This window comes from Condylostylus longicornis, unplaced genomic scaffold (genome assembly GCF_029603195.1).
Source record: "Condylostylus longicornis isolate FDR11 unplaced genomic scaffold, ASM2960319v2 ptg000051l, whole genome shotgun sequence".
Taxonomy (NCBI): Eukaryota; Metazoa; Arthropoda; class Insecta; order Diptera; family Dolichopodidae; genus Condylostylus; species Condylostylus longicornis.
In genome coordinates, this window is record NW_026578020.1 from 382,501 (window position 1) to 397,467 (window position 14,967).

A 14,967-nucleotide genomic window follows, 5' to 3' on the forward strand; every position below is an offset into this window, starting at 1 on the left:
TGCAACCATCCCATTAAAATTTTTAGAGTATATGTAACGTTGAATGTAATTTGACAAACGTATACAAAATTTCATATTTATACCTTAATTAGTTTTTGAAATATTTAGAATAAACTCTTGGTGTTGTATGACAGCTACCCGAACCCAACGTGTGCAACTTGGTCCAATTACAATAGGCCACATCATAATAAAAAATTTGACAATCACATTCATAATCAAAATTATAGGAATAAAAATAATATTTATAATAAAAATATCAATAATAATAATAATAATAATAATAATAATAAATAATAATAATAATTATAATAATAATAATAATAATAAATAATAATAATAATAATAATAATAATAATAATAAATAATAATAATAAATAGTAATAATAATAATAATAATAATAATAATAATAATAATAATAATAAATAGTAGTAATAATAATAATAAATAATAAATAATAATAGTAATAAATAATAATAATAATAATAATAATAAATAATAATAATAATAATAATAATAATAATAATAATAATAATAATAATAATAATAATAATAATATTAATAATAATAATAATAATAATACATAATAATAATAAATAATAATAATAATAAATAACAATGATAATATTAATAAATAATAGTAATAAATAATAATAATATTAAATAATAATAATAATAAAAATAATAATAATAATAATAATAAATAATAATAATAATAACAAATAACAATCACTATCATTATTTAAAAAAAAAATATGAATGTATTAGAATTGAACATTTTAAAATTTTTCGTTCGAATAACTAGAAAAAAAATTCAAGTACAAACATACATAATTATGAATGCATACCCATTTTTTTAAAACTGTAGGTGAACATATAGAATTCAATTTTTCAAATAAAGAAAAGGTAAAGGCAAAAACAAAATAACAATTGTATTCAAATATATGTATGTACATATGAATGTATTAGAATTTAGCATTTTACAGTTTTTCAATAAAAATAAAACTTTAAGTACATACGTACAAAAATTGTGTATGCATATTTTTTTAAAGTTTGTTAATATGTCAAATATATGTATGTACATATGAATTTATTAGAATTTAGCATTTTACAGTTTTTCAATAAAAAAAACCTTTAAGTACATACGTACATATATTGTGTATGCATATTTGTTTAAAGTTTGTTAACAATATTAACATAATATTCAAAACAATAACAAATGAAGCATTAATATTCAGTTGCCACAAAAAATCTGATGTCTTTGATAAAAACTAATATTTATTTAAGCTTATTTCGATTTTCCGAACTAAAAATCTGTGAGATAATTATATTTTCAAATATTATTTATTTCTCAGTTTGTTTCTAATAATATAACGTATTATTTATTTCTTTGTTTGTGCTTCTAATAATATAAAGTATAAAAGAACAACTAAAATTAACAAAGCTTTAACCTTCAAATCAATATCAGCGAGTTTCCGTTCTAAATATTTTTTCTGAAAACACCTTATTTGAAAAAAGTTTAATGCAATAGAATAACACTATGAAGCCCCTAGTGCGAATCGCACTAATTTCAAATATTTTTGAAAACAAATTTTTAAAAAAAAACCTAAAAAACTTCATAGAGTCCGTGTTCACCTGTGGTGACTTACTTTAAGTCGCCATAACACAGAGGTAATCCTACAATTTAGAGAAACTAAGTACATGTGTAATTAAAAGAGCTACATATATAAAATTTTAGCCTTTTTTCCGGAAAAATACAATTTATCAGCAACGATTCTATTTTTGGCATTTTAGATTTGCTCACTGGTAATAATTAATCAGTGAAAAATTATTAGCTTTAAAAATTTAAATATAGTTATTGTTCTTTTTCTTCACTATTATAACCCCGATATTGAGAAGTATCATAAATTCAACCAATTGGGGGATCAACCAAAAAACAGGGAAAGGAGAAAAATTAGTGAAAAGAAAAGAAAGTTTTGTAGCATCATTGCATTAACATTTCACAAAGAAATTATATTAGCAGTAACAGTTTTTGACATAATCATTTTTGTGCCTAATCGCTTTAAGAAAGGCACATCGTTTTAAAAAGCATTTTTTTTTTGGTTTGTAATATGCATATTTTTATGTACATATTAAGAAAAAAAAAAGAAAAAAAAATTTTATAAATTTTATAAATTATCGACACAACAAAAATAATTTCACTCAAACATAATTGCACTCATTCTCAAAATTAATAAGAGAAACACTCATACACTCAAGTCATACGAAGTTCCCGTAAGAAATTTAGAATAAAGTAAATGATCGCAACATAAACCCAACCGTAAGTAAAGTAATTAAATGCCATTTTGACCTATTAAAAAATAATTAAAAAACAATTTTAAAAGAATTGTTTTAAAAAAAAACAATAAAAAAAAGGAAAACCAAGAACGTATATTTTTCGGGAGATCAAAATCAAAATATATCGTCGAAATTTAAAGTAATTTTCTTTAACCAATTAATCATTAGAAATATAAAATAAAGGCCTAATAATAAACAAATAATATTATAATTCACCTTAAAAGAAAATAATTAAAAAAAATAATAATAATAGAAAATTATAAAAAAGAAAAATAATAATAATATTATAATAATAATTTTAATAATGATAATAATAGTAATAAAAATAAGAAATAAAAAATGAATACATAAACTTAACAAATTTAATATTTAATGAATAAAAATATCAAAAATTAAAAAAAAAATTAAAGTCAAATATAAATCGCTAATAATTTAATATCAATAATTTCAACTAAAGAAAATAATAATAGAACTTTGAGAATTCATTGCCTAATTAAAAACAATAGAATAACCTAAAAATTATCTAAAATTAATAAACTAAATCTCAATAATTAATTAAGAATCCAATAAGTAAATCAAAATAGTATCACATATAAAATTAACTTAATTAAAAATTAAAATAAAAAACATTTATAAATCATACTAATTAAGCTATGCAAATATAAATATAAAGATGTTTGGCAGAAAGAATAAAAAAATTCTACAGCATTCAACGAAGAAAGTTTTTGAAAATGAAATTACTCGTACTTACGATGACATAATTAGCATTTTACCAGAATTTAGTGGCACAGATGAGTACAACATTCAACTTTGGATCAATGAGATAGAAAGAGTATCAAATGAAATGAGCTGGTCCGCAGCTCAAAAATTTTTATTCCCAAAAAGACTTTTAAAAGGGTCAGCTAAATTGGCCCCGTGATTAAACCCCTATTTTAGAGACAGGAACGAATTAAAACAATTCTTACTTGAGGAATTTTCGCAACACATAAATTCAGCTGACTCTGACAAGCCATTAGTAAAAAGAAGGCAGCAAAGAAGGCGAAACTGTTTCAGAATACTTTTTAAAAATGAGAGAAATTGCGTCAGGAGGAGAAATTACAGATGAAACAACTATTATACAATACGTAACAGATGCAATTTATGATGATCAAAGAAACAAAACATTTTTATATGGCGCAAGGAATTTTGGAGAGTTTAGAGAAAAACTTCAACAATATACACGATTCAAGCAGAGCCTCAGGTATGCAACAAAAGAGAGTACTAATCAACAAAAGATTTTTGGAAACCAAAAGGGCTTCAAACAACAATACAACGAAAAATATATTAATAGAGAGGTCACAAAACAAGAAATTAAATATTTCAAATGCGGTGAAATTGGCCACAAAAGCAATATTTGCAAAGAAACGAGTAGCAAATGTTTTAAATGCAAAAAGACAGAGCATTTCACACACGAATGTAATAAAGAGAATTTCAACAAAATCAGTGAATGCAAAGTATTAAAGCGAGAGAGCAAATTTGACAAAATAGTAAAAGTAAATGAAGAATCAGTACTAGCAATAATAGATACATTCAGTGATGTAACATTGATTAATTACACAGAATATATTAAAATAGGTTCACAAAATATAACCGGAAATCCTATCAAACTTCAGGGTTTGTCTAGATCGGCAGAATATACGAAAGGTAGTTTCTTTGCGGAACTTGAAATAGATAAAGCATTATATGCAGCAAAAATACAAAAAGTTTCAAATGCAATTATACGAACACCTATGATAATTGGCAAAGGTGTATTAAAAGGCATTATGATAACATTATCCGAAAATGGTGTAAATATAGAAAAAGTGAAGAGAGAAATTCAAGAGGAATTTCTAAATTGCTACAATGTTACCAATGTAAACGTAGAGGTCGAAAATAAAGAGTATAAAGAGAAAATTGAAAAGCTAGTAGAGAATTATATTCCAAAACAGAGTTCGGATTCAGCAGTACAAATGAAGATAATCTTATCAGATGAAAAACCTATACAACAGGGTCCTAGAAGAGTAGCACCAACAGAGAGAAAAATAATAGAGAGACAGTTAGCTAAACGATGGTATTACTCGTATAAGAGCAAGCATAAGAGCAATTGAAGAAAGCAGTAAAAAGTGCACTTCTTTTGTAACCCCAAGCGGTCAGTTTGAATTCAACAAAGCACCACTCGGACTAAGTTCATCTCCTGTAGTATTTCAAAGATTCATTAACAATATTTTCAAAACTCTGGTTAAAAAGGGATATATACCAATTTATCTAGATGATATCATCATTTTAGCGAACAACTATGAAGAGGCATTTAACAGATTGGAAAAAGTTTTAAAATTATGTGAAAAAGTGCCAATTTATGAAAAAACGAATCGAATACTTAGGGTATGTTATCGAGAATGGAGAAATTAAGCCATCAGAACTCAAAATCGTAGCCGTATCGAAATTCCCACTTCCCAAAACTATCAAGAATATACAATCCTTTCTAGGTCTGACGGGATGTTTTAGAAATTTTATAAAAGATTATTCAATAATAGCAAAACTACTAACCGACCTGTTGAAAAAAATGAAAAATTTAAATTTGGAGCTAAAGAAATAGAAGCCTTTGAACAATTAAAAAGATACCTGATAGAGAAACCGGTGTTGTCTTTATACAGTGAAAATGCAGAAGCAGAACTACACACGAATGCTTCCAAGCATGGGTTTGGAGCAGTCCTTTTACAAAAAAAAAATGATTTTGGACAGTTTCAACCAGTTTACTATTACTCGAAAAAAACTTCACTCGCAGAAGAATTGTATTGCAGCTTTGAATTGGAGGCATTGGCAATAGTATATGCGTTAAAAATTTAGAGGCTACTTACTAGGAATTCATTTGAAAATTATCACTGACTGCGCAGCGTTCAAACAGGCCATGCAGAAAAAATTCATTCTACCTAGAATCGCAGGTTGGGCAGCAATAATTCAGGAATTTGATTTTGAAATAGAACATCGAAATATTTGGAACAAAAGTTCCAAAATGCAGCATGCTGACGCTTTGAGTCGAAATGCTACTGTAATGGTTGTAAGAAACGAATTCTTCGAAAGAATAAAAATAGCCCAAGATAGAGGCGATGACTTTAAGCCAATCAAAGTTATTTTAGAGTAAAGTTCTTACAAAGATTTCCTTTTAGAACATGGAATTCTTTTTAAGCAAACAAATGACGAAAGAAAATTATTGTACATACCTCGTAAACTGGCAGACGAACTGATTTGAACACAACATGAAGATGGATATTTCGGTGTTAAAAAGTTGGAAGAATTAATTCAAGAGAATACTATGTAGATAACCTGAGAGACAAGATCGAAAGATGCAGGAAAAATTGTATTAAATGTATACTAACATATAGAAAATTAGGTAAACAAGAAGGTTTTCTACACCCAATTCCCAAAAATGAACATCCACTGGATACTTACCACATTGATCACCTAGGTCCTATGATATCACCCACAAAAAATATACCTACATCCTCTCTGTCATCGACAGCTTCACGAAATTCTGTTGGATATTTCCTGCAAAAACAACTAATGCAACAGAAGTCATTAACAAACTAAATATACAACAAAAGCGTTTTTGGAAACCCAAAAGTTATAATATCAGATCGCGGCGTAGCATTTAGATCTGAAGCATTTAAAGAGTACTGTGAAACAAACAATATTAAACTTCACCTAATAACTGCCGGAGTTCCACGTAGCAATGGCCCAAATTGAGCGAATTATTAGAGTAATATTGAATGTGTTAAATAAGCAAGTGGTATGCATACTTTAGTCAACTTTAAAGATGCATAAATGGAACATTTCAAAGAGCCATAGGAAAATCACCTTTTGAACTGTTAACAGGGGTAAAGATGAGAAACATAACCGATATTCATTTAGCCGAAGCACTAAATGAAGAAATTCTTACATTGTTCGAGATAAATCGGGAGATTATAAGAGAAGAAGCAAGACAAAACATCAAAAAGATTCAAGAAGAAAATCAAAAAACTTACAATAAAAAAAGAAAAGCAGCTTATAAATATGATGTTGGAGATCTTGTAGCGATCAAACACACACAATTTACTAATACAAATTATACATAAAATTTATAAAATTATAATTATAATTTATATTAATAATTATAATTATAATTTATATTTATAATTATAATTTTATATAATTATAATTATAATATATTAAAGTTATATTTATAATTATAATTATAAAATAATACAAAATTATTTTCAAAGTTTTTAGGTCCTTATAGGGTAACAAAACAAAACCCAAATGAAAGGTACAAAGTTGAGAAAGTTGGCAATGAGGAGGGTCCAAAACTTTATTTGTAACTGTAAATTTAAAACAGGTGATATGAATTGTAACTTTTCTTAAATTCTTTTAAAAAAATTAAAAAGGTTATTCTGTAATTGCCTTCTGCAAAAAATAGTACCACTTATAGGTAAAATATAATTTGACAATTAAATTCTGTTTTAGATATTTAAATTAAATTAAAATTGTTATTTAAAGTTACTAAAAAATTAATAAGTCAAAAATTATTAGCTTTAAAAGTTTAAATATAGTTATTGTTCTTTTTCTTCACTATTATAACTCCGATTATGGGGGGGGGAACGGGGTAGTAATGCGTAATATAGCTGTTGGGTTTCCTGCTACATCAGCCTAGCATAAACTACTCAACGCCACATCTCACCTACAAGTGGTCCCTCCTGTTACACTGAGCAACCCCAACGAAAGATCTGGTTCCAACCCAGGTGGTGTAGTTGGGGTCAGTCAGCAAACGAGATTGGCGGTTAAGCGGATATTGTATTGAAGCTTAATCTAGGAGCGTCTGTTCCAACAATTGGCGGCTCCGGGCGGGCGTCTGTCTTGCAGCAAGCGGCTCGCCTTATAAACGTGCATCCATAATCGACTATTTCAAGAAATATGCAATGTCTAAAACAAAAGGTAATATTACCCCAGGTGGCAGACCAGTAGAACTGGAAAATCCACTCTCTTCGGAGACCGGCCCCACGGATTCTGGGGGGGGCCAACCATTGCTTTCTTTTAATTTTACAAGTAGGAGTAAACTAACACCACGTACTCCGCCTAAGGTATCACAGGGTGATACACCGTCAACAAGCTACAAGAGTGTAGGACTAGCCGCTAACAACCCTAGTAACATCGACCAAAGTTCTATTGGAGATATCTCTAAAAACACGAATTGTGACACTACCCCATCAGGTAACCCCAAAACCAGGATTCCTTTGCTCGAAAAAGAAAACGAAAAACTTCGGCAGAAACTAAATTTCATGGAAGAAACCCTTATTCTCATGAGGAAAGAGTTGGATGAAATTAGATCCGAAAATGAGGCACTAAGGCTGCAAAATAGAGAAGAAAAGGGCGGGAAACCTTCGACTGGCCTAAGATTAGTAGCGGACTCCAGTGATAGTTCAGACCTCACGGGATATGACACTGGAATGGAACCTGTAAAAAGAGGAAGAAAAAGTCGTCTCCCGAGATTCCTCAAAATACAACTCAGCCGGCAGCTAAAAACGTCATGCAGGCTGCACCTCGCCTGGCAGATAACATTGCGAACGAGAACAACAATAATAACCAAGCCGCGGGTGAGGGGATCATCCACAGACCACCACCCATCAATATAGTTGGTATAGAGGATTACCCCAACTTGTGCAAACTGCTTAATGGTGTCATCAAAAACTATAAAATAGCTACGCTGGGCAACAATGTCTTCAAGGTTAACACCGAGAGCCCTTCCAGTTACAGAACTTTGGTCAAGAGGCTGGAGGAAGATAAGATCCAATGGTTCTCCTATGAAGATAAGAATGAGAGACCAATTAAAGTTATGGCCAGAGGGCTGCATTGGTCATGCGAGAGAAGCGACATACTTAATGATCTGTCGAATCAAGGCTTCGAAATCAAGGATGCCACAAACATCATGAGGAAAGAAAGAACAGAAAGTGAAAAAGGAGAAACTATAGTCCACAACAAAAAGTTATCTTTGTTTATGTTAACTTTTGACAAAAATCAAAGCATAGAAAAAATATACAACATCAAATCTATCTTTGGATTGAAAGTAAAAATTGAACCAATTAGAAAAAAGGGTAAAATTATACCACAATGTACTAGGTGTCAGGAGTACAACCACACAAAATCGTACTGCAAAAAAGAACCTAAATGCGTCAGATGTGGTGATAACCATTTAACTGCTAACTGCAATAAAAGTCGAAACTCACCACCAAAATGTGCGAACTGCGGCGGTCCTCATCCTGCTAACTTTAGGGGATGTGAAGTTGCTAGAGAACTCCAGCGCAAAAGAAACCTTGCCCTGACCTCACGACAAAAAACTGTAGCTGCTCCAAAAGATATACGAAGAGACCAAGTACAACAGAAAGATGCAAAGTCGCCTCTGCCACCGGCAGGTAAACAGACAGAGTGGAAAACTGTTGGCAAAACGAATTCCAGAAAAACATATGCTCAGGTTGCAGCCAAAACTCCAACAGATAAAATCCTGGAACTCATCTTAAAAAGGCTCGACGAGCAGAAAATGGCTGAAAAACAACTTAATGACAGGTTAGTCCGTTTAGAAAATAAATTAAACTCACGACTTGGTAAAAGATGATGCAAACCTTGAGAATTATGACGTGGAATGCTGATGGTCTCCCACAACATATCCAAGAGCTTGAACTATTTCTAAAACGCGAAAGAATTGACGCTTGCCTGGTTACAGAAACCCATTACACAAAAGAAACGAAACTAGAAATTAGTGGATATAAATGTTATAACGCTGTCCATCCTGATAATAAAGCCAGGGGTGGTTCTTCAATTTTTGTGAGAAGCAACATTAGTCATCATGAATGCCAGCACGTAGAAAAGCAGACAATGCAAATCGCTTCAATCAAAATGAAAGTGAAAAACAAAAATCTGATGATCTCTTCCATCTACTGCCCTCCAAGGTTCAATCTAAGAGCGGATGACTACAAAATGGTCCTCGACTACTTGGGTGATAACTTTATCATTGGTGGTGACTTCAATGCCAAAAACACCTTCTGGGGATCCAGACTCACCACTCCAAAAGGTAGGGCGCTGTATGAAGTAGCAGCAAAAAACAACTGCAGTTTCCACTCAACGGGAAAACCGACATATTGGCCAACCGATAGAAATAGGATCCCAGATCTCCAGGATTTCTTTATTAGCAGAGGAGTCTCTGATAACTATACCCACGTAGATGAGGGCTACGATTTGAGCTCCGACCACTCTCCTGTTATCCTGACAGTATCCGAAACGGTTATTCTTAAAAATGATATTCAAAGATTAACCAACAGAACCACTAAGTGGAATGTCTTCAGAAATATACTTGAGAATAACACGGCGCTGAACGTATCTCTTCAAAACAAATACCAACTTGAGGAAGAGCTGGACGTTTTCTTTTCAAGTATTCAGGAAGCTGCTTGGAATAGCTCCTCTGAAATCAAAATCGCAAAAAGAAACTTCATCTATCCTCTGGAAGTAAGGGAACTAGTTTCAGAAAAGAGAAGGGTTCGTAAAGTATGGCAAGCTACTCGTTTCCCGCAGGATAAAACCCGACTAAACCAACTGAGCAACAAATTAAAAAAATTACTCAGGGAAATCAAGAATAAATCTATGTCTGATTTCTTAAGTCAATTATCAGCTGGTAAGGAACACGATTATTCTTTGTGGAAAGCAGTTAAAAATATAAAACGACCAAAATATCAAGTGCCCCCTATTAGAAGGAACGAGAATGAACTTTGGATCATTAGCGACGCAGATAAAGCTGGTGCTTTCGCAGACTACTTAGAGGAAACATTTGTCCCCCTATCCAGACAGACTGCTGAAGAGAATACATCAATGGCGAACATCAGCATCGACGCTGTTAGAATTGAAAAAATAAAACTTACGGAGTTAAGAACAGAAATCAGAAACCTTGAGAACAAGAAGGCCCCTGGATATGATTTAATAACTGCGCAAATAGTGAAGGAATTGCCGCAAATAGCGATGAAAAAACTACTTCTATTGTTCAATGCTTCGTTAAGGCTAACTCATGTACCCGCCCAATGGAAAGTAGCAGAAATCATCATGATCCTCAAACCTGGAAAACCGGCCAACGAAATGAAATCCTACAGGCCAATTTCATTGCTACCAGTGTTGTCTAAGCTGTTTGAAAAACTTCTCCTCAATCGCCTAAAACCAATTATTGAGGATCGAAATCTTATCCCTAGTCACCAGTTCGGGTTTAGGGCTAAGCACTCCACCATCGACCAGGTACATAGGCTAACAAACGTTATTGAAGACACACTTGAAAACAAGCAGTTCTGTTCCGCTGCCTTCCTGGACGTGGCGCAGGCGTTTGACAGAGTCTGGCATAGGGGACTTGTATTCAAGATAAAGTGCAACTTACCTGAGCCGTATCCCACAATCTTGGAATCATACCTACAAGACAGACTATTCAGAGTCAAGTTTGGAGACGAATACTCGTCCCTGAAAAGTGTGAGGGCTGGTGTCCCCCAAGGAAGTGTCCTTGGTCCTCTCCTCTACCTGCTATATACAAGCGATATCCCACAAAGCGGCCAGACGTTTCTTGCTACGTTTGCAGACGACACGGCTATATTGGCAACTGGTACAACTGTCGAACAGGCTTCAAGTAAACTCCAGAAATCTTTAGATGAGGTGTCCACCTGGACAAAAAAATGGAGGTTTAAACTTAACGAATCCAAATCCGTTCACGTTAACTTTACCAACCGAAGAGCAGATCCAATCAGGATTCTACTTAATGGCGCAGAGGTTCCATTTGCTAACGAGGCCAAGTACCTTGGCATGACTCTAGATGCTAAACTTAAATGAAAGGAGCACGTAAAGAAAAAGAAGATTGAGTTGAACCTAAAATTGAGAAAAATGTTTTGGCTGCTGGGAAGGTTTTCTCAGCTCAGTCTACACAACAAAATTCTGCTGTATAACCAGGTTCTTAAACCTGTTTGGACTTATGGTATACAATTATGGGGGTGTACCAAAGATACCAATATTAAAATAATTCAGACTTTTCAAAACAAAGTCCTTCGAATAATGGTTAATGCACCATGGTACGTAAGCAACGATACCTTGCACCGTGATCTCAACATACGCACTGTCAAAGAAGAGATAACAAAATCTGCAACCAGTCATCAGTCAAGACTGCTACAGCACGACAATCCAGAGATGCTGCAACTGACAGATGGTAACCAAGTGAAGAGACGATTAAGAAGGGTCAGGCCACTTGAGCTTGCATCAGTGAGATAAAATGTACTATTATCTGGGGACTCATCAGTGGATGACGACCCCACAACCGCCAACACACGATAGAAAGAATTGCTGGATGTGAATTATGTTCTCAGTTGCAATAATAAAGCTTATAAAAAAAAAAAAAAAAAAATTATAACTCCGAAATTGAGAAGTATTATAAATTCAACCATTAACCAGCAAAATCCTACATAATAATAATAATAATAATAATTAACAATAATAATAATAATAATAATAATTAATAATTAATAATAATAATAATAACTAATAATAATAATAATAACTAATAATAATAATTAATAATAATAATAAAAATAATAATAATAATAATAATAATAATAATAATAATAATAATAATAATAATAATAATAATAATAATAATAATAATAATAATAATAAATAATAATAATAATAATAATAATAATAATAATAATAATAATAATAATAATAATAATAATAATAATAAAAATAATAATAATAATAATAATAAAAAAAAATACTACCAATATATGTGTATGATAATCAAATTAATTTGATCACAAATCTAATTAAAAAAAAATATCAACTAACGATTTCAAAATGAAAGTCATTAATAAAAACAGATTTGTAATATATGCTGAAAAAAAATCTGATGTAATGAGCACATAACTGAACGCAATGTGTATTGTCTAGTTAAGTGAAAATGTCACAAAATATTATAAAAATGTCTGTTAAATACTTCTTTCCAATTTGTGAGGCATTAGTATGCTTATAGTTAACATACGTCCGTAGTAAACGTCCAGTTGCTGATGCCTGATTTGTTCCAAAAATTTCGCGGACGGTCGAGTAAAGCTCAAATATGTAATTTCAAGTAAATCGGTTGAATATTTTCTTCAAAATTGTGAAAAATGTAAAATCGACCCGCAAATCAATTTTCGAGCCCTGATCTTTCTAAAAAATTTATATGTTCATTGTTTTAATATGAGGAATTCATATATAAAATTTCAACGAAATCGGTTGATTATTTTTCTTTATATACACAAAAGTGTATGTTTGGCCCGTAGTAAACGTCCAGTTGCCGATGCCTGATCTTTTACGAATATTCGTAATAGATTAATCATAGCAGGCTATTCACCTACCTAGTTAAACTCTATTGCTCCTTCTAGGAGTGAATAAGGAAGAAAAAAAAATTCTATTACGAATATTCGTAATAGATTAATCATAATTTACGCTTTTTTTGTTTTAATTTGAGTTCTTCCAACACAGCTACCATAGGAGGAAATGTATTCATATTTGCTAAAAATTTTTTTTTTCACTTTTCAAGAACACTGAAAAACTAAAAAAACCGACAAAATTTCGTTTTTATGAAAGATCCTTTTTTATGAAAGTTGTCTACTCAAATTGTAACAAAAAACAAAAGTAAACATTTGACAGTTGAAATAAAATACTGATTTTGATATACCGAAAGATTGTGTTGCCATTAATGATTCATAATCTCTATGAGAGGAATTTGTCATCATTTAAAAGTTTACGTCGAAGCTAAGTTCGTAATTCGTAGAATTTTACGAGCGGAATTCATGATAGGGCTGATAATCTTCTAAGAAAGTTGTTATCTAAACAGATTTCAACGCATCCATAGTATTGGCATGTGTGTGTTCGAAATTAGGATTTTGATCATTTTAAGAGAACTATATCTAATTCGCCGGGAAACCTTACAATTTGAGAGAATGCGGAGGTATCTCAAAACAGTTACCCGAATTCACATATCTTTAGAGCTTTGTAACCCACGTAAAGTGTTACAAAGGTCTGAATTTTTTGCACAATTTTTGTCATTTATTTCTTAATATTACCAAATATAGTAGAAGCAAACTGATGCACAACCTTTTACTTTGAACTTGTTCAAAAGTTTAAAGATTAACACATTTTAAACTTAAAAAAATTATTACTTAGGTAATTTGTTTTCACAGTTCTTGAAAAGAGCAATGTTTTACGCCGAGTAACCAAAGTCAATTCAATTTGTTTTCAATTTGAGTTAATTACACAAATGCATATTGAAGTTTTTTTTATGTAAATATAATTTTCCACGAAAATATATGTATTTATTATGGCAAATATAGCCGTTGATAAACAGACTACAGCTGTAAGTACTCTTACTTTCTTTTCTTATTGCAAATAAGAAAATAATCATCTTATTTTTCTTTACCTTAATCAGTGTTATAATCTCTTGATTTCATTAATAATCACTGATTAAAACCTTAATCAGAGTTATGTATGCACCAAAAGTTCAAGGAAATAACTACTTAAATTTGTGTATATTGATTAAGTGGGATCATAATATATTTTTGGTCATCAATAATATTTCAAAGTCTTATTAATTGCCTATAAATTTGCACACAATATAGATCTGCGGCCCAATAGTTGTACGTGGTACAAAATTTGTAACAGTTAAATGTTAAAAAATGTTAATTCTTGAATTGATCTAAATCGATTGCACTAGCATATTATTACTAAATCTTATATATTAACATATTTGTTTATTTACCTGTATACAATTGATCTATTCCTTACGGCGATTAATTTTATACAATATTTACAAACATATTCTCGAATCAATTGTTGACTTCAATTTTTCATTTATTCCTACAAACTAATCCTCTAAATTTGAGTGAAAGTTCTTGCTTTGTCTCAAAATCCGTCATCAGTGTGAAAATATATACTATTTTATAAAAAAAAATTAGAATGAAACTTAATTTACGAATTATTGTAATAAAAACATCGCCGTAAAGTATGTATATTTTAATTTTTATTTAATAATTTGCCACCATATAAAAAATTTTATTACCCACTCCAAATACAACTTAATATTGTTCATTAACCTGCAGGGATGACATGAGCTAGAATAATTGCACTTATTTAGATTGGATTAACCTTATGTTTGTTGGATTTAACATTATTTCTGCAAGAATATAAATTTAAATTTTAAAAATAAAAACAGATTTGTATTAAAGAGGCTTTCAATCAAAATATAAGAAAAGAATTTTAAAATATAAGATTTTAAAATATTATGTAAGTTTGTCAACATTTTGTGATTTATAATTAGAAATTTTAATATAAATTTTATTCTTTCAAAAAACAGAAATTTTTAGGAATACCAAAAATTTTCTATGATGTTGACACATAATTTTGTTTTACTTTTTTTGTCTAACGAGTTCCATTATTTTTTGATATTACTTAAGTTTAAATATTAAATAAAAAAGCAAATACAAAAATATTTTTTATTTTACTCCGTTCTTTTTACTTTTATTATTTAATTAGGA

The 14,967-nt window shown here is 30.5% G+C and overlaps 1 protein-coding gene across 2 annotated transcripts in view; it reads right to left on the reverse strand.

Annotated features, from left to right (window-relative positions):
* LOC129611507 (putative uncharacterized protein DDB_G0282133) overlaps positions 1-14,506 on the reverse strand; it is a 33,749-nt gene extending 19,243 nt beyond the window's left edge. For both annotated transcript variants that reach the window (XR_008697172.1, XM_055524687.1), the window contains exon 1: positions 14,193-14,506. The gene's annotated coding sequence lies outside the window, so the exon portion shown is untranslated. The remainder of the gene's footprint in view (positions 1-14,192) is intronic.
* Between the last annotated feature and the right edge of the window lie 461 nt (positions 14,507-14,967).